This window comes from Sabethes cyaneus, chromosome 3, assembly GCF_943734655.1.
Source record: "Sabethes cyaneus chromosome 3, idSabCyanKW18_F2, whole genome shotgun sequence".
NCBI classification, from domain to species: Eukaryota; Metazoa; Arthropoda; class Insecta; order Diptera; family Culicidae; genus Sabethes; species Sabethes cyaneus.
The window spans coordinates 9,935,534-9,961,509 of record NC_071355.1 but is presented as its reverse complement, the minus strand read 5'-3'; the positions used below and the strand labels follow the sequence as shown (position 1 = coordinate 9,961,509).

At 38.5% G+C, this 25,976-nt stretch overlaps 1 protein-coding gene across 2 annotated transcripts in view; it reads left to right on the top strand.

The window, feature by feature from the left end:
* LOC128741205 (FH2 domain-containing protein 1) overlaps positions 1 to 25,976 on the top strand; it is a 183,963-nt gene that overhangs the window by 35,115 nt on the left and 122,872 nt on the right. The gene's annotated exons all lie outside the window — the stretch shown is intronic.

The window sequence follows — 25,976 nt, the reverse complement described above, 5'->3', positions numbered from 1 at the left end:
AGGTAAAAACAATAACGAGAGAGGAAAAAAAGAAAACCGATAGGGGAAACGAAGAAAACGAGGGAAAGAGGCAAAATGGGATATTAAAGGGGAAAGATCGGACAAAAACCGGGAAGAAAAAATAAAGAAACTTAGAGAGAAAAGGGAGAAAGACAGTCAAAAATAGAATAAACATGACAAAAAGGACGGAAAATGGGAAATCATAAAGAGGAAAATGGAACAGACGAAGACAAAAACTAGAAGAAAAGGAGATAAAATGAGTTAGAAAAAGACGAAACCTCGAAACGAGCAAAAAGAAACAAAACAAAACAAAACAAAAAGAACGGGGAAACAATATCAAAACAAGTGGAAAACATGAAAAACCAAGACTGAAAATAAAAAAATAAGAAAAACAGAACAATAAAACAGGACGCATGGGACAAAAACAGATAAACAAGAGAAAATGAGAAAAAACGGAAGGAAAGTGAGAGCAAACTCCAATAAAACTTGACACAGAAAGAAAATAAACGAAACAAAAACTGGACAAACGAGACTCTCTTTTGCAGCAAAAGGTAAACTATGGGAGAAAATAAGACACAAAATGTCAATTTTGTGATGGGACAGGACACAACGGGATACGGTGAAACTTCGTGTCTAATTTTATGTCAGTACCCGTTTGAGTTAAACTACAAGTGTAAATTAATCCTAGGGGCCCATAGTGGTCCAAACAGCGAAATACGTGATCGTTTGAGATAGCGCCGAAACGTGAAGCTTTTCTCATTATATGAGAAACATTTCTTGGTATAACAAGCCCCTTCTTGTGAAAGAAATCTTTGGGTGATTAATTCCCTTAAAAGTGAGATACGAAATTTATTTTCTCGTACATTCGAGATACAGGTTTGGTATTTTCGGCAAAGTTGTAGCAAATATCATTACAAAAAACTTTGTCAAAGACACCATACTTGTATCTCTTCATGGAAATCGTCTATGAAGCGTTATTCGTGGACAAACCCTTCAAAACAGTTTTTAAACCCTAACTTATTCTGGTCAACTTTTACGTGTTCATAGTGTTCTAAAAAGTTGTTTATCTGGCTAAAATCAATGTTTTTGTAGAACAATGTTATACGCGATTTTCTGCAGTTTCGGAGATTTTGAGCATTTTTGATGAAAAATAGTACTACTTTGAACTTAAATATTTCCCAAGGTGGCAAATGGTGGCAGATCACACGAAAAAAACACACGAAAAAAAAACAAAAAAAAAACAAAACATCAGATGGCTCTGGAACAAGTCTACAGACTAAAACTCAGCAGATTGGTACACATTTCCTTGCAGATTGAAGGATTTCGACACTTCACAGTTTAACTCATCAATTTAAAAAAAATTGCAACAAATAAAACATGGGCTGCTATTAAAAGATATGAATTTTTCATAATTCTTTTGTGTATAAAATTCTTACATAAGAAATGATTAAACCTCCAAATAAAATTTTGTAAGATTTGGCGTAACCACCCCTTCCCCATTATGCCTTACGCAATTAGTGCACGGCCCCCTAGTTCAAGTTCAATTTATTGTCCAATGTGAAGTTCAATTGTACGTCCAAATTTAAACCTATTTTAATTAAAATAAATTCACTAAATTCAAGCTTAATTTCAGATCCAATTTGCTGTTTAATTTCAAACCCATTTCCAAGTCTAATTCAATTCCGATTTGGAGTTAATCCCCATGTAGTAGTTAGCATTCATGCCTCTCACGCCGAGGACCCGAGCTAAATTCCCATCCGCGTGCGCAGAAGTCACGAATGACCCAAGCTGTTAAAGTGACTATAATTAAAGAAAAATCCAATTTCAAATAAAATGGACTTAAAGTCCAATTTTAAGTAAGAACTTTAAATTCTGTGTTGAGTCCGATTTCATGTCTAATTTCAAGTAAAACTTCCAGTCCATTACAGTGAATTTAAGTCAATATTTAGATTCCATTTTAAGTCCAACTTTAAATTCTAATATGAAGTGAAGCTTCAAGTGCAAATTAATTCAAATGCAAGTCTAATTTAATGCCTTGCGGCAAGTTCTGTTTCAAGACGCGGATCTAATGAAATGTCCCGATTTGACCCGTACCATGACTATACCGTGGACACCATTGCACTAGAGTATTCTTTACAACCTAGAAATATGGTTTAAATTGAATTAAAATTGGTGTCTCAGTATGCAATACTCGCTGTCTCACTCTTCCTACCTATTGGGGAACAGTGAGACAAAATGACAGCTTCACATTTGTGATTTTTTTTCCTCCCTTACACGAATGTGTTCGTCCTGAAAAGGACGGTTTTTGGTAATTGGTTGTTAGGAATTTAAGAAAGGTGTGTTATGAAAGTAACGGATGGCAACTAAAATTTTGGAATTTTTTTTCTCAAGCTGTCAAAAAAAGACAAAGATACATGAAGAAGATCTAATTTACAAAAATTAAAAATACATTATCCATTGTTGAAAACCAATTAGTGTACATTTGAAAACGGTCCGTAATCGGATGTTCGGCGAAGCTTCCATTTGATGTCAGAACAGGAGCGTTGTACGGCCGTCATGTCAACTTTGCAAATGCATCTCTTGATTCTACTAATCAACTGTTTGCAATTCGTGGCTCTCCAGTTATTTTTGTACACCAAGGAACTCAAAATCCCGAAGAAATCTTCGATTGGGCGCACTGAGACAGAGTTTTTGGGTCGTGGTTGTTGGGTAAAAATGGGATTGAATGGGTATTCAGGAACGATTGTGTTTTTTGGCATAATGCGATGATGCTCTATCAGGCCAAAACACGTATTGTCCATCTGCATGATGTTTTTGTAGAAACGGGATCAAAATTTTCTTCAAACATTCGTCTGGTGCACATCTTAATTGATAGCCAAACCTTGGCTTGTTGTTGAAGAAACGAGAAAGAGAACGATGTCCTTCTGCGTCCATAATTTTGGTTGGTCTTCCACTACCTTGCTTGCGAATAGTTGTTGGGCATCTTAGGATATGGTAAACAGTCGAAGCCGCAACATATTCGCTTTTTAAATGTTGTACCGTATACTTTTTGCCGAAATTTCTGTTGCAATTCGTAGAAGTGTACAACGTGCTCCCGAAATGCTTCTTGTTTCGACGCTCTACAAAACTGGGCAAGCACAAACAAAACAAAAAATATTAACAAAAAGAAGAGAGAGCGAGCTAACACATACATACTAGCATTTCTCTCGTTTTTTGTTGAGCATAAGGGCCGCGAAAAAATTTCAAAATTTTAGTTGCCACCCGTTACACTTACATGAAGCTCAGTTTTCTATTTTCTTGCAAAATTAGATATAAAACTGAACGAGAGCCAGGTGAAAGATACTTGAAAATAAATTTTATGTAGGGCATAAGCCCTACACTCATTTATTTTGTCAAATCATATTTGAAGACCAACAATTCAAAAGGGCCCAAGTCGAAAACGTAAACAAACCGAGTAAGGGTTCACTTTTCTATGCTAGTCCAGCAAGAAATAACGCAATTGAAGCGCACAACTATAGCCGCTCATTTCTATAGTTGCGCTACAATGTGTTTTCACCTAACAATCTAGCAATGTATACGGAATGACACAATTAAAGGAACACCAAACTTAAATAAGGGAACATTAGCGCAACTATTGGTACAATATAATTGAAACGGATTTTTTCCCTTATAAAGCTCCTCGTACAACGAATATAATTGTTTTGCCTTGTGCCAAATACCTTGTGTTTGATAATTATTATATTCCACAAGCATTAATTGAAGCATATAGCTCAATAAACAAGATAAAAGCAATTGCATTGTGCTTAGCTACTCGACTAATGGAGCGTCTACCCTACAGAAATTAAGCCTTGAGAGTTTTAGAAATTTGAGAAATTTTATTTATTAAGCAAAATAATTACTTCAGAGCAGCAAACTAATGTTTTCAGGGTGATATAATTCAATGAAGAAAAATTACCTTATTTTTCATCAGCAAGGACTAGAAAAAGTTTTTGTTAGATAAACTGACTTAACCCGTAAATATTTTTAACAGAGCAAATAAAAGTTTTCAAATACTATTTCTTTGTTTTTATGGATTACCCACAAAACGCTGGACAAAGTGTTGAGATAGCTGATAAATCAGCACAGACTTCAACGGCACCTCGGGGTATGCAAATGAAGCCACGTTCGTCGAATTTGTCCGCACTTCCGCTGCTGTGACAATCTTTTGTGTTTGTTGCTACCCCACGCAGCACAGGAACTTTCTTCCGCGCTGACGAACACGTTGACGGGACGTTGTCATGAATCAGACCCGGACCCGAACTGATTCGACAGTTCTGATAATAAGTATGCAACGCTAGTGCGACCTGGTTGGGCCACAAATAGACAACTGAGACCAGTCTATCTACTCCGGGAAAGAAAGGGGCTAACGTTCTGCTTCGTCTGTGAATGGTCTGGAACCATTTACGAACTATGCAGACAGCACACGATGACACTCGCTGCAAGTGTTAACAGTTATCTAGTTATGCTGTTTTGAATGCACCACGGCGTCTGGAACGCTTGTGAATGGATGTCTGCAATGAACCTTCTTGGTAAGAAGCAGATGCAAAAACCTACTTATGAATGAAGCATTTGCATGAGAATCATGGAAGTAACAGCGAGTTCAAAGTTCTAATTCATTCAGAAAGCGTGAAGTTCAACAGAAAATCCGAAGAGAATAACTTATGCCCACTTATGTTGTTGCACCGGAACTAACCGTGGATCAAAAACCTTGAACAAATGAATCGCCTCCAATTTGGATCGCATTTGCATACCGTGCCTGCCGGCCGTGCGTGGGTAGGATTGATATCGAAATAATGGTCATCATTTGACGTTTCTAATTGCTTATTTAAAATTGCGTTGACATAATGTCTCCAATAATGGGCTCGCAGTATGGCTGAAAACGGCACGCCATATTCCGATTCCGATATGGTTATCGTGTTCGATTGTCGTTCCCAGTGCAACTCACTCAAATGTTTGCAGCTGTCGGTCGAAATAGGTACTTAAAACCAGTGGAGATAGCACGTTGCCGGACGATCGTAAATCATACCGCATTTATAGCCGAGCCGATCAATCTGTTAACCCATACTGCATACTCATGTATATGCATATCAGATTACCCCCCAGTAACATATTTAGCATAACATGTCTTACAACGGTTTTGAGCAGCAACCGAGCTCTAGAAAGTTTCCATTTGCCTGTAACCCGCGCTCTGGACCGAAATATGCCGGCCCATTGATCTGTGGAATCTCTCCTTCCTAACATTTAGCTCCTTTCGTGAAATAATAACAATTGCCGCAAAGAAAAATATTGCTTCGCGGTCCTCCTACTGCGCTCACCGCTTCGTCCCCCCCCCACCATCGGCAGCTTTTGTCTTTACGGCAACTTTATCCGCTCAAGCTACAAGAGCTGCATATGCGTGTATGGTAAATTGATATTAATAATACTTACACATTATGCCAAACATTATGCTCTCCTCCTTCTCCTCCAGCGTTTCGTTTTTTTCTTCTTCTTTCAATTCAATGCTTCTATAAGCAGCTAACGATTCTTCAACAAATTCACCTCAACCAGCGATCGCATTTTAGGGCTGGTTTTGGTGTGCTTGAGGCTTGGAGTAGGAAGGTAAAACGGACACTCGCTGCTGGTGTTTTTAAAAAAAATAGTGAGAGACAAAAAGCCAAAGAACAATTCAATGAGTGTTGAATGATTCTACTTCTTTGAGTAGTTCCACGCACGGGTAGGTTTTCCCCAGGTTTTCCCCCATCGGAAAGGGCGTGAGAGAACTCACTTGTTGAGCCTCTGTTTTTCTTAGCCTGCGGCGGTGGTCCTTTTCTGCGGTATGCAAATGAGCGTTTTCGGGGTAGAGAGCTATGTTATGTAGCACGGTGGTAGGCCAAATTGTTTCACCACTCACTCAGTGATAATTTTTCTAGCAAATGGTTTCAAGTTGTACAAAAACCGGTAGAACAAAAATTTGCCAAGAATTAAACGTGATTTTCCCGAGACTTTCTCTAGATTGGTGAGAAAAAAAAATTATTCTATGATACTTGGTTCTAGAAATATGAACTTTTGAAACAGGCGATTCCGAGAGAATTGAAAAACTTCCTTTGGAGTTTTCTGGGCAAACAGGAAACCTCGAATTTTAAAAATATTATCTTCATTAATAAGTCTATAGACTATGGCCTTATGCGAAATTTCATTTCATTCGGCCCTGTACCTGTATGATAATTTTGAAAGAAATTTCGACATAGAAATCAGACGTGAAGTTGGACTAGACTTTAAAGCAGTGATGGCCAAACTGCGGCCCGCGAGTTTCGAGATGATTCGTGCGGCCCGCGGACTGATTTGAAAGATGGTAGACTTATGAGCAAATTTGTTGATGACTGAGGGACTCCTACCTCAGTTTAGTCGTAATGTCTCGTGCATGTTGTGAAACTAAATGCTTTCCGGTTTAAATCTTGTGGTGATTCCTAGAAAATGGTTTTTGTTGCTGCATATTTTACATTTTTTATGCACAGGAATGGCCAGAGATTATTGCGACCCGCGGTATTCATAAGCGATCTAATTTGGTCGATACCATACCTTTGCTTGGTCCAAAAGGGCGAAAAGCGGAACTTTTTCCTAGTGTCTTTTGCTTTCATTTAATCATTTATGATCTTCAGCACTTTTGTTCGTATGAATATCCCTCTTAATCTAAAACTGTCAAAAGTTCGTCATTGCTTACTACCGTGAACGTACCATATTCTGCGCAGTTAAGACATTTTTATGATTCCTCCGCTATTATAAGCATTCTAGAGTTAAATTGATAACGTTGATAGCAGCAACATGTAGTGCTACGGTCTATAATATATAGTAAAAAAACATGGGAATTAAAAGTCGACCAACAATTGAGTATATCTTTCGTTTTGTAAACTTGTCCATGGTGCCTAATTCTGCGCACTCTCTTGCCCATGTTCCTAATTCTGCGCATGTTTGTTCCTAATTCTGCGCACCTAAAAAATAACAATAAACATTCATACCATGTAGTTTATGTCTTTATACGATGAAAGCACATCAAAAATCTGACATTAGCCATTACCATGATTAAATCCATGATCTGGCCTTCTTGTGCTGTCCAGGTGGCACAGGAACATTATTATCATTTGGATTGGCTTATTTTAAATATTTTATTGTCGATAACGTGAAGGGCGAGTTCATTCGGGTTTTCTCTATACTGAACATTATACTTTAGACTAATATTAACAATTGTGTTTTCATATAGAAACCACTTCTCCACTCCCTGACAGCTCAATGAAGTTCGACTGTCAAAAAAAATCAGAAGACATGGTTCCATGAATTGGCGTTCGTAGGTTCGGACCCCGAGCCGTAACACAGGATTCCAATCAATGCAAGTTAAAGGTTCTACTTGAATTTCTATGCCTCTATACCTCAGCCATTTGGGAGAAGTTGCGTATTTTTTCGCGATTTCTTCATAGGATACATTACTGCGCAGAATTTGGAACATGAATAAAAAATCTGTGCCTAAATCTGCGCACTACTGCATCGCATTTTTCCAACGAAAACAAGGCATGCAATCACTCTTTTTGCCTAAAACATGACTAAAACTAATTATTCTTTCTAATTATGCTGGGTAATTTGATCATTGCAAAGAATTTGGATCATAATTTTGTTAATTTTCTAGGACAGTTTTAGCGTTGGCGCTAACGACGTTGTTTTCTGACATATAAAATACTTTCAGTTTCACTTTAATTTATTTCGCTGTCAAATATTATGGCCCTTTTGTGAATAATGGCGTAATATTCAACAGAGATTTATAAAAAAATAACGCAATGGCCATAGTTATGCACAATGTTGAAAAATACATATATAAAGAAAAATGCGCAATATATACAAAAATACATATATAAAGCTGCGCAGAATATGGTACGTTCACGGTATAATGAAAATAAAAAAAAAAATTTTTTGTGTTAGGAAATATAGGCAATTTTTTATCGGCAAAGTTGTAAATATTGTAAAATCGAGTATAGAGCTGTAGAGCATTTTCTTTGGAAATTCTTTAAAAACAAGTTTTTCATATTTGGCGTATGTTGGTTGAATTTTACAAGAGTATATGGTTCCATGTGATCATTGAAAGACTCAAAACACATGTTTTAGCAGAAGATTGCAAATCTCTAGGACCTTTCCTTACAAAGTTATCGCTTATTTAAGCTTTATTTTTCCTTAACTTCACGAGCCAAAAGCGATAACTTTGTAAGAAAAGGTCCTAGAGATTTGCAATCTTCTGCAAAAACGTGTATTTTGAGTCTTTCAATAATCACCTAGAACCATATATTCCTGTGAAATGCAACCAACATAAGCTAAGTATGAAAAACTAATTTTAAAGAGTTTCCAAGGAAAATGCTCTATAGCTCTGCAGTCGATAGGAATAGAAATGTCATTTCTTTAGCAAAGTTGTTTACCTTTATATTTTCCATAACTTTGTCGAAGAAACCATGTGTCTAACACAACAAATGGACGTGTATCGAGCCTTTCGCGAGCGCGAAACACATAAAACGTATGCTTGCCGTACTCTCATTTGGGTGGTCGGGGACAAGCGGAACCCATACAAGTTTATAGTACTCGAAGCTTTAAGATGAAGCGCTGATTTCATAAATCAGCTTGCCCCATTTTACCCCATGGGCTCGTGAAGCTATGGAAATTTAAATCTTGAATATGCGATAACTCAGCAAGTAAAGGTCCAAGAGATTTACGGTCCTCTGCAAAAACGTGTATTTTGAGAGCTACGATAATTGCCTAGAACATTGTATTCTTGTAAAATGCGACTAACAAAAGCTTTCATCCTTAGCTTTAACTATAAACCTATAAACTATAAACCAATTTTTATAGAAGTTTTAAAGAATATGCCTTATAGTTCAGCACTCAATAAAGATAGAAATTTTATTTCTTCAGCAAAGTGCCTTTTTTTAACAATATTTACAACTTTGCGGAAGAAACTATGCCTATATTTCCTAACACAAAAAAGTTATTTTTTTATTTTCATTATAGTAAGCAATGGCAAACTTTTGGCAGTTTTAGATTAAGGGAGATATTCATACGAACAAAAGTGCTGAAGACCATAAATGATTAAATGAAAACAAGAGACACTAGGAAAAAGTTCCACTTTTCGCCCTTTTGGACTACTGTGCACTGCTTTAAAGCTAAAATTGGACTTGAAACCGGACTTGAAACCGGACTTGACATAGGACTTTAGTGTCGCTACTCGCACATAACAGTCCCATTTATATAGGATACACCATAGAAAATGAGACTGATATGCGAGTAGCGGCAGTTTAAATTAGACTTAAATCTGGGACTAACTTCGGCTTGGAGATTAACTTCAAATTAAGCTGGAAATTGGACTAAAAATTGAACTTAAATTTGAAGTAATTTGGACTAGAATACTTTCAATTAGACATGAAATCGAACTTGAACTAAAATTTTTAAATTTGTAATTGGACTTGAAATTGAACTTGGAATCGAATTAGACTTGGAATTGGACTTGAAATTGGATTTGAAATTAAAATTAAAACTGGATATGAAATTGGATTTGAATTTAGGCTCGAAATTGAAATTGGACTTGAAATTTGATCTGAAATTGAAATTCAATTTTTAACAGAAATAGGACGTGAACACAATGTTTTACTTAAATTTAGGATTGGAATTTTTCGTCTTATTCTCTCACACGTTTTACCTCTTTTCTGTTCCTTTTTCTATTTTTTGTTCCGTTGTTTTGCATTTTTTGGTTTTTGCCCTCACTTTGGTTCAATTTCTTCCATTCCGTTCATTTTGCTATCGCGTATTTCCTATTTCATTGTTTCGTTTTTCCGCGTTTTGGGTTCCATTTGCTCTTAGGCCATTACAAATATTTTATAAAGTTTTTGTCCTTCCGGTGCTGGGCCACTGAAGGGGGGGGGGGGGGGGGGGGGCGAATAAAAAAACAAAGAGATTTTTTTAATCGAGCAAAAAAAAATATCGATTTTAGGCATTTTTATTTAAAGTTTAAACGTGAAAACCAAATCTATTCTTGCTTTTAAAATATACGTTATTATTTTTCATGCAAAAATCTACGAAAAAAGACAAAAACAAAAGAAAAATTTTTCGACCGATTTTCGGAAATTTCGTTGTTCGAATTTCCATTTTTGTTTCGTGCTAGAAGCATTAACTCAACTCGTACACTCATTTTTCGAGTTTTTCAGGTTGTAGAACCCACAGACAATTGATTTTATGAAAAAAAATTAACTCATACCCTACAAATTATTTTTTTGCCCCCCGATTTTTCAACCCAATTTCCAAGGGGGGGGGGGGTTTGTGACAAAAACTTTTGAAATTATTTACAATGGCCTTATTTACAATCCTGTTTTTGCTCTTGTTTTTCACTCGTTTTTTTTTGTTATTTTCGTTCCTGCTTCCCGTCTTTTCCTTTTTCTTTTTTCGTTTCTAGTTTTCGAATTTTTTTAACTCTCTCTATCTCCTTTCTTTCTCGTTATTCGTCTTCATCTGTACCTGTTTTTCTCTTTTAGATATCCCGTTTCACCTTATTTTCTGTTACGTTTGTTCTGTTTTTAGTTCCCTTCGCCTTTACTCTTTGGTTTTCCTTTTTTCTCCAGTATTTCCTCTTTTTCTCTCCAGTTTCACCATTTTCTTTGATTATGTGGAAAATTATTGTTTGTTTTTCTTCTTTTTCTGACCCATTTTTTCATTCTTTGTCCCATCTTTCTCCTTTTCTATCTGGTTTTACCTCTGTTTTCCGTTTTTCTCGTTCCCTCTATCGGATTTCTTTATTCTTTCTTGCTATTCTGTTCTCTTTTGACTTCACTTGTTTTCTGTTTCATTTTTCCTTTTTCGATTTGTTTTCCTTCTTTTCCTCTCCCGTCTTCTCGCTTTTTCTGTCTTGTATTTTTGGGAGCCGTCTTCCCTCTTTTGTCTCCTTTTTTATTCGTTTTTTCTTTTTTCTGTCACCGCACAGTGGGGCGAATCAGAACAAAACTGAGACAAAACTAATAAAGTTGGTAAAGTAGCGTGGAACTTACATATTTTATTTAGAATTGTGAACCATATCGACTCACAGGCGATAAAAGTTTACAAATATTAAAAAAATCAAAAATTAGGGTGTCTCTAAAACAATTTTCTGTAAAAAGTTTTATAATTATTTGAACTATTTTGTGTTTTTTGCATTGGGATAATTAGGAGAAGTAGTAATGACCTTGTTACACTCAGCAATCCATAACGTTGAACCATATTTAAAAATAAATTTGAAATTTAGAAAAAAGCACTTTCCCCAGCGAATAATCATGTTATTCAGCAAATATTCACTAAAATTTTAATATCATCGAATCACTACGTTTCTACTGACCTCGTACTTACCTTTAGCTGCTAAATGCTCAAGGATTTACTTGAAAATATATCTATAATAGTATTGATAGAAGTAGTTACAAAGCGAAATTGCCTTCTGAGTCTTTGCGCAAAACTGCGCAAAATGTGGTAATGATTTTTGAAAAGTAGACTAAATTCTACATAAAATATATAAAAATGACGGTTACTATCCGTTCCCAAAAAAGATGCTCAACTTTGAAAATGCGAAGTCACAAATGTGTCACTATTTTGAGATCTGAAGTACACTCCCTCCACAATTATGGATCACCCACAATTATGGATCACTTTTGTGTTTCAAGTTAAATAACTCAGTTAAACTAACTATTTGAAGGTATGAAGCATTTTTGCAACGAAATATACCCTATTAACTAGCTTTTAACACGTAAAACATCCTTTAAATCCCGACATTGATACTTTTTCAATGAGCGTATAAAGTTGTTATCGAGAATCTATCAAAATGTCTATCGTTTTTTCAATCAGCATAAGCAGTACGTTCCTCATTCATAAGGTTGCTATGTGACATAATCACCAATTTTCGAGCAAGAAATGACTCGTACATAAAGATCAAGCTAAGTTCTTTACGATTCAGCAATATATTGGTGGTTACCAATAATTTTCCTGTAAAAATAAGTAATTTTCGAAGTGATCCATAATAGGGACCAAAACAAGGTAATTTTTCACAATTATGGATCACTTTGATTCCAATGTAATTTTTACAAATTCAAACAGTTTAGCACCTATTACAAACATTTTTTAAGTAGAATCGAAAGCTGCACAGAGCTGAGTTTTTGGAAAATGCAGTACCTGAATTACGCAGGACAGGAAAGCTACGTAAGGCAGTAAAACACATATGGTACATATGCAACGGTTCATCGCAAAAGTTAAGCGAATGTTAGCTCTCATGCAACAATCTAAAACGTTAATTTTTTCCTTAACTTTTAAGAGAGTTTGAATTTACTGGTCCTTTGAGCTTTCGGTCAGATACGCGCGATTTCCTTCTATGTTTATTTTTCATTTTTTCGGTTTATTGTCGCCTTTCCACTGTTTCATACAGAGTCGCATCATAGCAGCGATTGAATTAAACTCTTGCATCGATTAACTTTTCCGAGATCCACTGTACCTACATCGTAAAAGAAAACTTCATCCTATACTAGTCTTTTCGGAGCCAACGCAGCTGGTGAGCCTAAGATTCTTTTCCAGGACAAAAAATCAGTCGTGAAATCGCGAAAAGCATTTCCAAAGGCTGATCGGTAGGTGTGTTCGAAGAAGGACGGCAGGCATTTAAAGACAGACCAATAGCCACACAAGGTCTTTCATACGATTTGAAACATGTTATTTTTATGTTATTACATGATTTGAATAAAGTTCATTGAGTTAATTCGCTGCAAAAAGTGTATTTTTATTTTGATCCATAATATGATGAAAATTGTTTCATAATTGTGACCGCTTCCAAAAGTGATCCATAATTGTGTATTTGATCAGTCATAATATAAGCTTAATTTCCGTGGAAAACTTACACTAAATGGGTTTAATAACTGAATCAACTGAAAGATTACATATTTCTGTAACCTAAAACATTTATAAACTGCTTTTAAACAATAGTATGCGCTACAATTGATTGTTTTAAAATCATACTTCTGCTTAAATGGTCCATAATTGTGGGGGAACTGTAAATATATTTTAGAGTGTACTTGATTTTCGTCAATCTGCAAAATAAGGTGCTAATCTATAACCATTTCAACACCAAATCACGTTTTCTTTGTATGCAAATACCTAACAGGATTACGATAAGAAACAGTTTATCGAAATTTCCGTTGAATGGAAAATATTGGAAGATGTCTCTCAAACCTCAGATTCAAAAAATTCTCCAAAAGGCTGTATCATTCTCAGTACTCTGAAATTATGGAATATAGTTATTTAGTCTGTCTACTTTCACATAAAAATAATACTTCATGAAATGTGTTTTGTCCCAATATTTTCCACTGTGCAACGGTTTCCTTTTTCTATCTTTGTCCTCTTTTTCATCCTAATTTGCCACTCGTTTTTCCTCTTTTTCTTTTCGTATTTTGTCATTTGCAGTCTTGTTGCGTCTTTTTTCCCTGTTTAGCTCGTTTTCGTCTGTCCAGTTCTTCTTCTTATTATTTCCTTCTCTTTTGCCATTTCTTTTGTTATTTTTTCTCGTTTCAATTTTTTCTCGCAATTTAAATCTTTTTCCGTACACGTTTTTCCTGCTTCCGTAACATTTTTTTTCCTTTTCTTCCTTTTCTATCCCGTTTTCTCGCCTGATAGATGAACAAAAAACCATTTTCTTTATAATTTTTTTTCTTTTCTCATTTTTCTTATTTTGTCTTCGCTCTTTCTCTTTACAGTCTCCTGGTTTTGTGCCTCTTTTCCTCTCTTTTTTCTCCCATTTACTGTTTTCTTTTTTTTCTGTCCCGTTCTAACTCCCATTCTGTCACGTTGTTTCTTTGGTATTGCTTCCTTTTTTTCTAGCCGTTTGTCCAGTTGACACGCTTTTTTTCTAAATCTATCTGAATTGAATCTAAAATCAAAGTTGGAATTTGACTTGAAATTAAAATAAGGTAGGAACTGCAATTGGACTCGAAATGGGTTATAAATTGAAATTCTAATTGCCCTTGAAATTGTATTTGGAATTTTACTTGAATTGGACTTGAAATCGGTGTTGAAATTGGGCATGAAATTAGAATTGAATTTTGAACTGAAATTGGGATTGAACCTAAACTTGAAATTCAATTTAAAACTGTACTTGAAACTGAAACTATCTTTACGCAAATAATTAGATCGCAAATCGAACGCGCATGCCCGACCAGACCCGGCCGAAATTTTTCACCCACTTATACTACATTTTAGGGCGGTTTAAGCGATGCTAACTTTAGCTGCCAGTAGGTGCCTATTTACGGAAAAAAATACTTGTAAAACGGTAAAATTTATGCTTCAAATCAATTTTTAAAGCAAATAAAGCAACATATGATATTTACACCTTCTAGAAAGTTACGTATTTTGATAGTATTAAAAAGTTTGTAGAACATGTCGAACCTGTTAGATGAGGTTGTGCGTACATAAAGTTTGAAAAACTGATTTTAAGGGGATCACGACAGAAAGTCAATTATATCTCGCAAACCATATGATGCAGATATTTAGTATCTTCGACAAAGTTTAATGAAATTCAAAGTTCTCCAACTTTGCCGAAAACATGACCATGCTATCTAGTTCCTGTAAAAAATCAATTTTTTTCAAATTTGTTATCCCCTTAATATCTAATTATATGAAAATGTCATTAGATGCAGAATACTTTTTTATGAAGCTTCTCCTAAGATACCTAAGCTCGAAAACGTCAGGAAAAGCGAGAAAAGACTTTTGACCGCCTTTTTCCAGAATGGTCCCACACTGTGCAATGTGACGTCGTTGAAAAACAGTGAAAAAAGTAGTGGTCCCATATTACTACCTTGCGGAACATCTGAAGTATTGGTAAATTGCGCAGAAATACATGAGCCAAGCTTCACGCGCAATACCCTGTCACGCAAGTACGAGCTGAGCCATTGCACTAGTTGTTGGGTTGCACCGATTCGAAAAAGTTTACACAATAATATTGAATGGTCAATCCGATCAAAAGCTGCCTTCAAGTCCGTGTAGATTGCGTCCACTTGCTTCCTATTCTCTATTTGCGAAATACAGGTAGAGGTAAACTCCATTCGTACAAACGGAACGATCAGGCATGAAGCCATGTTGAGCTGAACATATGTAGTTTTTTGTACGCGACAACATCATACTGCTAACAATTATTTAGAACAATTTTGACGCGGCAGACAAATTAGTAATTCCGCGATAATTTCTAACGGTCCGGCGGTTTTATACACTTATGAAAATTTTCGCGAGAATTACCTGAAATCTATGTTCTGAACCTGTATGAAAAGAACATCTGACCATCGACAGGAAACCCGCAAGTGGCAGAAATACAAATAGTGATTCGAAACTGGTGGCTCTTTTCAAACGGAAGTCGAAATCGTCTCGAGAACCCTCCTACCTTGCACCTCCACGTGGCCCTACCTGGAAATACTCCAATTTGTATATTGAGTAGCCAAGCTAGGAGGTGCATGATCGTGTGATTTTCAGTTCCTGTAGTTTTCGGAGAGCGAAATAAGGCACCGTATCCTTGGCCAAATGCAGCCTTGCTTCTGGTCTAAATTCCATTACTTCATCTCCGAGGGTCCGAAGTACCACTCAACCTTTATTAGCAAAGATTCTCTCAACGATTGTATTGAAAATAAACTTTATTATATAGAAAGCGTGTGGTACGGGAGGTCCACGCTTTTTTCTTTCCCATTAATTTTAAGGCGATGAATGGAATTAGATATTGTTTCTAGTTCCCCTTGATTCCTTGAAATTCTCCTGCGGTACAATCTGCGCAGTTGCTCTGGCCGTTGACAAGAAAATGATTGATTCAAGTAATCGTCATTTTTCAGGATGCTTTCAAGAATTGGCTGCGTCAGTGTGAGATTATATCAGATTAAATTAGGAACTCGAAGCTGTCTCGAGATACGCAGCGAATATGACAGAGGTTTGGCAGTCCGATATCCAGAAACCGAGGAAGAGTGTAGGTTTGAGAAGTTGCCAGACAAAAGTTGTACCGAAAGTTGTAAAGATTTCCAAAAGTCCTGGGTAGAACATGCCGAGCAAACAGTTTCCACAAATTTACTTCGGCTGGTTTGCGGCCGAGTTCGGCGACCGGCGCCATTTACGAGGGTGCATAATTATGATTAATACTATCGATATTTTATGTATGATCTCAATCACCTCCGCGAGCAAATCGGATAATAATAAACGGTAGAAAAAAAAATTACACGAGAACGTCGATGACGACAGACGAACAAATTGTACCGTGAGAATTTACGACTTGCTGCCTTCTTATAGCTGGCAGCCAGGCAAGTGCCATATTGCAAAGCTCGTGTACTTCACATTACGATTCGCATAATCAAGTGAGTCTCGCGTCGCAGTCGCGATCGCGGAGACGAGGGGTAACACAATAGGTAGGCGGTGTTGATGCTTCCAAAACAGTTATTGGGTATATTAATATCATGCCCGGGCATCTACACAGAAAATTATTGCGCGATGAATTTAGTAATTGGAAAGCGATTATTATTTGAACCCCTTGAGCTATCAGAAACACCGAGGTAGTGAAGCACAAAAACTTATCCGCTTCATAAAAGTCATAAATAATGCTAAAATAATACTTTGCGATGAAAAGCAAAAAAACTGAACGAATAACTAGAATCAAACATGAAAATGCACCACCGAAGCAGCGCGATCGTGACGACGATCGTTCTTACATCAGCATGCGGCTGCTGTTTTGGTGAGAATGTAGGTACGAATGTACGTGCCGTGCCTCGCACATGTAATTTTCCTAACCTGGCGGAGAACCAAATGCTAGATCAAAGTGCTGTTAATAGCAAAAGAGCCTCCTTCGATTGTTTGGTTTCATAGGGCTGCGCTGAAAAATGTCAACTCGTCGCTCTAAGACCCTCCCAAACGGTTTCAACTTCTAAGTGGTGAGAATCAGTTTTGAACGTTTGCACACATTCTTCCGGCTAAAACGATATTGGCAGTCGGGTTGAACGTTCGGTGATATTTGGGTTTCAACGACCTGCAAAAAGTAATGGTTTTTATTTCTGTCGCCACAGTCCAGTTCCAGTTAGTCAGGTTTTCAAGTGCGAGTCCGCTTCTAACGCAACCCACGCACGGACCGCGAACTTTAGCTTCTCATCCGGTCGGCCCGAATTCTAAGCCAGAGCCGGCTGCTGTGGCGGAGGCGGCACCAGCCAACATCATGATGATGGAAGCAGCAAACGCTTGCGGCGTTTATTTTGACAAAGCTTCATTTTTAATCTCATCAACCGTCCAAAAACCCCCCGGACGGCTTGGCTTGGTTTGGCCGATGAGTGATTCGATTGGAAACCAGTCAACCAACCGGGCAGCGTGTGTGTGTGTGTTTGAGTGTGGGTGGGTGGCTGGCACAGCACAGGTTCCAAGCTTAACGCGAAAGCACGAACACTCCCCTCCCCTGGGCGGCACACACAGTCCGCCGAGATTGATTCCGATTTGGGGCTTTCATCGGACAAAGCTGACAGGAAACAGAATCGTGCGCCCGAGCGATCGCACGACAGGGCGACCCGCAAGTTGCTGTCGGTGTGATGAACACTGAAAGATTGTTGGTTTAATCGGAGATTAGCTTTTCTGCTGATACGTAAACTTTATTAAATCGGTATTTTAGGCCGGTGCAGGTTGCATCTCAATGAATCGAGCTGGAATCTTTAGCCAGTGATTCAACACACAGTATAGTAAATAACTTTGGAAACTAACGTTTTCGGACGGTATCTTTGAATTAAAATTTGCTTCCCAATTATAACTACTCTTTAACTGTTTCTGAAGGACCTAGATTGATGGAACTCTTTTTTAAAAGTTTTAGAAACCATCATAAGAGTGCAATAGAACATTCAATGTTATTTGTGATGTTGTGTTCAGTGCTGGAAGAAATTGACAGCCCTGTCGAATATCAATTGCATTCAGCGGTTACAGTTTTACCCCTGGCAGTATTCTTTATCTGTCAGTCCATGGACACGACTATTGAACTACTGACGGTGTTTGTCTTTTTCAGTTTTCTACCCTTCAAAGCAATTCATTCATGAATTGCAGTGCTGAATCAAGGCTCGACTAACCTGTCAGTCAGTTAGTCAAACTGTGCTCTAGGAAGAACATGAAGCGAAACAACCCAAAGCCAATCACCGTGTATTGTCACTTGACATTTGAAGTTGTTCGATGGGAACAGTTAACTGTTTCAAAAACGTTCTAACTGTAGGTAAAAATATCAGCAGCAAAGGTAAAGGTTTGATAAACCTAAACTACAATATCTGAGAAAATCAAAATACCAGATAGCAACTAGATCTTGGATCGAAGAGAAGGATCAGTTGAGGTTTTAGTGTTGTTAGAAGTATAAGAAACTTCTTTCGGGAATTCAGTTTAGCAATTCCTGGATAGGGTTGCTTCGAATTTTTTTCAGAGCTCTTAGATTTATGTCTATCAGCCACTCCATTACGGGATACGTTCAGCACTTCTTTGGAACATTCAGGTTGAGATTTTTTCCTTTTCCTAGACTACTCAGGGTTAACAAAAGATGGCTCCTCAAATGGATCATGATTTGCTGACTCAGCAGAGGCCATAAGTCAAATAGGATCATCAGACTCCTAATAACTGTGTCTTAAGGCTCTAGCTGTTAGGAAGTGGCTTTTTAGCATCTCTTTTTGAAATGACCGAAACCAAATTTCAGCAGGTCTATGGCTTACTTACTTACTTATGCTCATGCGATATCCACTAGAATGTTAACTGCATAACAATGTTCCACCAACAAACCCAGTACCAACTGGATTTGAAACGATCACCGTGGTTGTTGTCCAGCATTCTCACATGTACCGCCCAAAGTACAAAGTAAAAAGTATAGTACAAGTACAAGTACACGACGTTCAAAAAGGGCTAGTACTTTCAAGTTCCCGGCGAGCATTGTCCGCGTTTTGTGCTTGAGAGGACTACCGGTATTATTAGCGTTTTGTACACTTGCTACGGGGGTGAAGCTTACCAGACCTTAGAGTCTTGTGGAGTCCGTAGTAAGCGCGATTTCCGGCTAGAATACGTCTGCCTATTACGCTGTTGCGGTTGTTATCCGATGTCATTTGTACAACCCGAGGCAGGCTTGATTTGCTCTTTTTACTTAATTTTTACTCTTTTGACTACAGCGTCCCAGTCAAACAAAATTCGAAATAGTGATGCATAGGCCACTTGTAGAGTTGATTATTATCTACAATATTGTTGAAGAAAGTACAGTTTTATCTTTTATATTTATGGCGCTTTGGGGTTATTACCCCGCTGGTAGCTAAAAGATAACTCTTTTTGCTACCAATGGCATTGCAGCTCTGTAACGCTATAAATACAAAAGATTAAACTATACTTTCTTCAATAATATTGTAGGTAATAATCAACTCTACAAGGTGGCCTATGCATCACATTTTCGAATTCTGTTGGGCTGAGGCGTTGTAGTCAAAAGAGCAAAAAAGAAGTAAAAAGAGCAAATCAACCCTGACCCGAGGTTTACAAATCCATCCAGCACTTCGAAATCGTGCCCGTCTACTATCACACTATCGCCTATGCGAGCTTAATCACGCTCGGTTCCTGCTGCTAATAGATACTTGGTTTTAGATGTATTCACCACTAACCCAACCTTTACTGCTTCACGTTCCAGTTTGGTATACTGCTCAGCAACCACCTGGTACGTTCTTCCGACAATATACACGTCGACAGCAAAATAGGTAAATTGGCTAGATTTATTGAAGACCGTGCCCGCATGTTAAAACCTGCACGTTTCATAACCCCTTTCAGTGCGATGTTGAACAGGAGACAGCCGTTTTCATCCAAAATTTTCCATAGCTCTTCACGGTCGATAGTATCATAGGCGGCTTTGAAATTTATCAATAGGCGGTGCGTAGGGACTTGGTATTGGCGACACTTTTGAAGGATCTGTCGCAGCGCAATGATTTTGTCCGCCTTTGTGGGATACGTTCAGTTTCTTATAGAATTTACGGACTTCATGAGAACGATACAGCTATTTCATGTCCTCGCACTCCATTTATTCCAGGTGCCGCTTCTTATTCCGGAAAAACTGTGTTTGTTGTCTTCGTTTCTGTCTATATCGTTCCACCTTTTGACGTGGCCCCTGCTGTAACATCAATGTCTGCACAGTATTCTTCTCATCTAACATCATCTGGTATTTCGTGTTGAACCAGTCGTTATGTGGACTCCTTTCAGCAAACCCTTCCGCTGCACTGTTGATAGTTGCTTCAACGCTATAATAGCAGTCTTCGAGAGGGCCTTCGTTTAGCTCTCTCTCACCCGGCAGCACAGCGTCAAGGCATTGCGCGTACTCAGTAGATCAGTCAGTAGCAACATTTTGTCGTAAATCTAGCGGAGGAGAAAATCACAAACAGTTATTTTTTGAATTATTGCTCAAAAGGATCATAACATGCATTGGATTAGTGCATTTAAATCGTACCGTTTTGAGCCTTAATGCAAAAGGACATTCAAACTAAATCACACGAAAACATCATGGTTTAGAAACAATTTACTCATGTTACCTTACAGGAATCAAAGGTTGTTGTATTATCAACCCTTCCCATACGTTGGAGACATATTACCAATTCGATCTCTTTTTATCAGTAGCACATCCTTGCCACAACAGAATACATTAACTACTCTTCCAATGGAAATGGTAAACATGTGCATACATATAGAATCATATTACAACCGAACACTGCAGCTGTAGCGCACGTCCCCAACACAGACATCAAATCGGTCGCAGTCGTAAGAAATCTTATTGAAATAACGGGATTTTGTCACTTTTTCCGGCGTATTTCCCACCCACAGAAGGGGCGTCGAAGGACCCACCGAGCCTTTCAGATTAGGGGTCCCATTTCCGAATATTCTCATGACAACGAATGAAGCGTCGGTCGATGTTGGTTCCGGTATTTTGTTTTGGACGTATTTATTTTTAACCCAACTTCGCTGCTTCGCACTCTAGTCTGTTCAGCCAGCGCTACAGACGTTCTTCCGATAATATCCATGTCATCGGCAGACGAACAGATTTGATCGGTTGAAGAATGTGCTCGCGTTTTGATATCCGCTTAGTTTATAACGTCCGGGTAGTACTTTGCTGAATCTCATGCATAAGAGACCATTGATTGACAAGGTCCCCTTCGGGATTCGAATGAACACGGCGATCCACCATCTCACTGCCTATCATGCAGCGTAGCCCTTATTAGTTTGGTCAGTTTTATGGAAAAACCGTCCTCGTGATTTTCCATAGCTTTTTACGGTCAATGGTATCCTACGCAGCTTTAAAATCAATGGAACAATTGTGCGTGCTAACTCTGCATTCACGAACTTTTTGGAGGACAACCACAGCGTGAATATGTAGTCTGCACAGCTGATCAACCTTCAACGAAGTCGGCTTGATAAATTTCTACAAATCTGCTCACACACACTGATGAGCGTCGTCGAAAAATGATCGCATCGAACGATCAACAACCCAACGCCTCTGTATGACACACAAAATACAACAAATAAATTGTATAAAAAGGGCAGTTTGTTATTCTCACAGTATAGTTTGTTGCCTTTCTTATAAATTGGGTAGGTAATACCATCCTTTCACGCCTCCGGTATCCAAAAGTTTTACAATCTGCCGGTGTAGACAAGTGACTAGCTCTCGGGCCTCTTGACCAGCTTCATTCCAATGCCCTCCTTCCCAATTAATTTATTGTTCTTCAGTTGCTTGATGGCCCCCATAACTATACCTATCTTTGGGACCTCTTCCACGTTTATCGCCCGGGCAGCATAAAAAGGTGTCCAACGAAATTTTTTCTGCTTCCACCTTTCGGTTGTCTCATGATCGACGTTCTAGATACTGGCGTACTTATTCTGAGCGTGACACATTTCGGCTTAAGGCCCAGTGCTATTGCGGAATGCGTTAACTTTCTGATAGAACTCTGACGTTTCTGAGTACGATACAGCTGCTCCACATACTTCTGCTCCACATACTTCTGTTATATCCTATTTTTTAATACAGATAAAGCAAAACAGTCTTGAGCAAAAATATTCCTCTTTTATGTGCAAAATGTTTTCTAGAACATTACATTGAGCTATCTGTTGAAATAAACATGTTACAAGTAGAAATGTGATTTGAGAGGTCGTTTATAAACAAAGGTCTATTGCTGAAAATGGGTAAAAGGTATAAGTTTGATATATTCAGAAGAAATACTTGAAATTAGTTTATCTTTGATATTTTGAAATCGAAAGGGTGAAAAAATATTCACTCAAAAAGTTATTACTTAAATTGTTGTTCAGGTTACACCTAAATATTGGCCGACCCCTTCAACAGGTGCATCAATACTTTCATTCAAAAAGTTGCCGAAGACCGCATTGAGCTGAGATACGCCGTTAAACCGCATATATTTTTGTCCCGAAATTTTGATTTCTGGCCCATAGTGCGGTGAGCTAGTCCGCCCCTGCCACAGACATCAAATGGGCCTAGGTTTAATCATCGTAAACAATCTTCGACCTATTGGGACGAGAAAACTTTGTCACTTTTTCTCCTAAAAGGAGAGTAATCGAGATCACAGTAAATATACAATGCATTTAACTGTCGTCCCTGCCTGGGAAACAAGGCGATCACAAAGAAAATGTATAGAGATATTTGACCTTGAAACTTTTCGTAACTTTTCACTAATTAGCGTTTGAAAAAGAAAGTTATGGAAATCTCATAATTGCTACATCTATTATGTGTCGATCGGTATTTAAACCATACAAATCTATTTATAATGGATCATTGAAAAAGCCGAAAGATCTCACAAATGGCTCCAGCATAGACATGTTCTGTCAAACATATTCGACGAACGTCCAGACTGTCAAACTGCAATTCAATTTGATTGGTTCACCCTAAAAGGCCGATTCAGATTAACCGTCAGCAACCGTCAACAACAATGGAACAGAAAGAAATTATGACGTGTTGACATTTTTTCGATTTTTTGGAATTTTTTTGACATTTCAAACCTTGCCGTAAGACGTAGTCCTATAGTTTTTTTTTGTAATTTGACTGTATGTTGCAACCTTCAGGCCTAATCGAATTCATCGTTAACGCATTCATCAATGGCATTGAACAGTTAACGCGTGGGAAAATTGTCAAAATAACGCTGACAGGCCTGTTGACGCACAGTTCTGTTTGATCCTCTCTGATCCTTCCTTTCTAATACGGTGTCCGCAAAATAATTGCGATGATTTAAGAGAAGAACAATAATAATTATTGTAAATCAAGCTAAGATCTAACAAAGGTCACTCTGTAAGTCAATAATAATTAGTAAAAAAACAGCTTAAACATTAACTCATTTCAACTGCCTGGAGCAATTATCTTCAGATCCAAAATCACCTGCTGCTCAATCACTTTGCGAGGAAAAGCAAGTGAAGATTGTGTCGAACTGCAATAAAAATCGACGCCTCTCGCAGCCGCTCGCGCCCGCCGGTCGTCGCCAATAGCGACACAAACAACAATCTTCCGAGCAAGCCCGGCGCACCCAATTTTTATGCGCATAACAAATACGAATTAATCGGTCGACCTTTCCGATGCCAACTGACGGGCACGTGCCACCCCTGAAACGGCTGACTGAGCTGGCCCCTGTGACGGGCTGGATGACGACGCTGCGCTGGCTGGCTCATTTCAATTGTCTTCTAATTTAAACAGCAATTCACTCAGTACGGCTTAATTGACTGAGCTCTGGTACCGAACCGAAGCTTTGGTTGCTTTGATCGAACTTCACGCTTACTGGCTTGATTCGCCGGAGTTTTACGCCGCCGCGCCGAAGCGAATGCAACCGCCAAACGCAACGAAGGGAACTTGCTAGAAGTCTCGCTTTACCGGTCACCAAGGAGCCCCCCGGTTCTAAGGTGCGCCGCACACCGGTGGTGTGCCCATATTAATTGCCAGTCACACTTTTTTCGCCCAGTGACGCTAAGTTTATTGATGCTTAATTTATACGGATATTTAGGCGCCACAATTATTCAGCCATTGTTCCTATTTTTTTTTCTTGCAAACGGTGCATTCAGTGCGCCACGCCGATCATGCGATCTTTCTTCTTACATAACAAATTAATTTTTCATACTTTGTATAGACTTTACACGCTCGGTGGCGTAGATAGCCAGCAAAATGGGTGGTTAAAAATTAGTTACGGCAAGATTGGCATTTAGAATTAGAACTAGATTTTTTCTTCCCAAAATTGTACGTCATCATTATAGACAATGTGAATCATAACTGTATCAAATTGAGGATCGTTCCACGATCCCATCGACGCTACTGTCCGGACTGCATACATTTGCCATTTTATATGGTGCTGGATTCTATAGAAACCCTCATTCAAGGTCTAATATTTTAGCGCCTCAGCCTCGGAGCAATGTTCAAACTCTCAGACGCACCGCGCATCGGAGGCTTGAACACTTTGGCGTCGGCCCCGGGGGACAGAGCCGTGCCGAGCCGACCCCCCCTGGGGAAATCATTCTACCCCCATTGATCTATCGACATGAAACTTGAATCTCGGCTGCCACAGCCTACCTACTCATTGAGGTGTAAAAATGGTGTGTTTATTTTTTTGCTCTCAAGATTCGGTCCCACTTGTTGTACGCTGTCGTTTGCTCCGTCGTCGTCGTCGTTGTCGGCTGTGGGCTTGCCCGAATGAATGAGCAGTCCCACGAGAACATGCATGGAGCTCCTCCCGAGACGCCATACAGCTGGGGGATGGGGCATGACATCATTTGCAGCGTTATATGTGCTCTGTGGCCGCACAAACTACTTTCAATCATGTTCGGCGGCTCTACAGCGAGCGGCTACTGAGGAAGATTAGATCTGGTTTAACCGGAAAAAAAATCTGGTGGGCTGCCGGTCTCTGGATCGATTTTCGAAGGAGTAAAGATCTTCAGACTGACAGCAACACACCCTACCTTCAAGAGGCAGGTTGGTTAGCAGCAGCGGTGGTTGGTGACCTTGTTTTCATCCTTCAACGAGCTTCTCGTATGTGCTCGAGAAGGCCCCTCGACGAATGGCCTTGTTATCTGCATTTGAATAGCAATCAATTGCTATTTGTATGCGACACAAACATACAATTTACACCCAGTTGAAAATGCAAATTTAAAATGTAAACAACGTGCACGACTTTGTAAGTTACGTTCCGTTCGATCTTACTCTAGAGCCCAGGAAATAAGCCTGAAAATAGTAGATTTTTTAAAAACCAGGAAGTCAACTTGCACACGGTTGTGATATGAAAAGATGTTTGTAAAGAAAAATTTCCATCTCCATATCTAGTCTCGAAGTACCATTCAACTTCTCAACGGATTCTACCAACTCACTTTCAAGATGCGCACTTCAGCGGTAAATAACCGCAACAGAGTTAAAGAGACGTGGTGCTAATTCTCCTCACCGCACCGATGTTGTTGTTGTCGTTGTTGGTCGATTTAACTGACTGCGGACTTTATCCTTTACAACGCTACCAATCGTGCGCACATTGACTGATTGGTATCCGCTATCCCAATAAGGAATTGAGGACATTCATTAAGGTCGATTCCAGCCTAGCAGTTCTGTGCGCTGAGCTGAACGAACCAAAAAGGGGGGTAACGAGCGGCAACGACCGGAAAGACAAGTTAAATTTGTTTGCGTATTGGCACAGTCTCAATTTTCAAGTTAGTTATTTATTGTAAAGGGGAAAGTGGGGCTCCGCGGGTTGTCACGTTTTGTTTCGAAAAGGTTTACGGACTTTTGCTGGATTGAGCACTATAGGGCACAACTTATAAACAATAATAAAATCTGGTGAACTAATTGGTTTCTGATGTTGTTCCAGTAAGTTTCCTGTTATTCTTTTTTTCTAAAGCGTGAAAAATATTTTATTTTATTC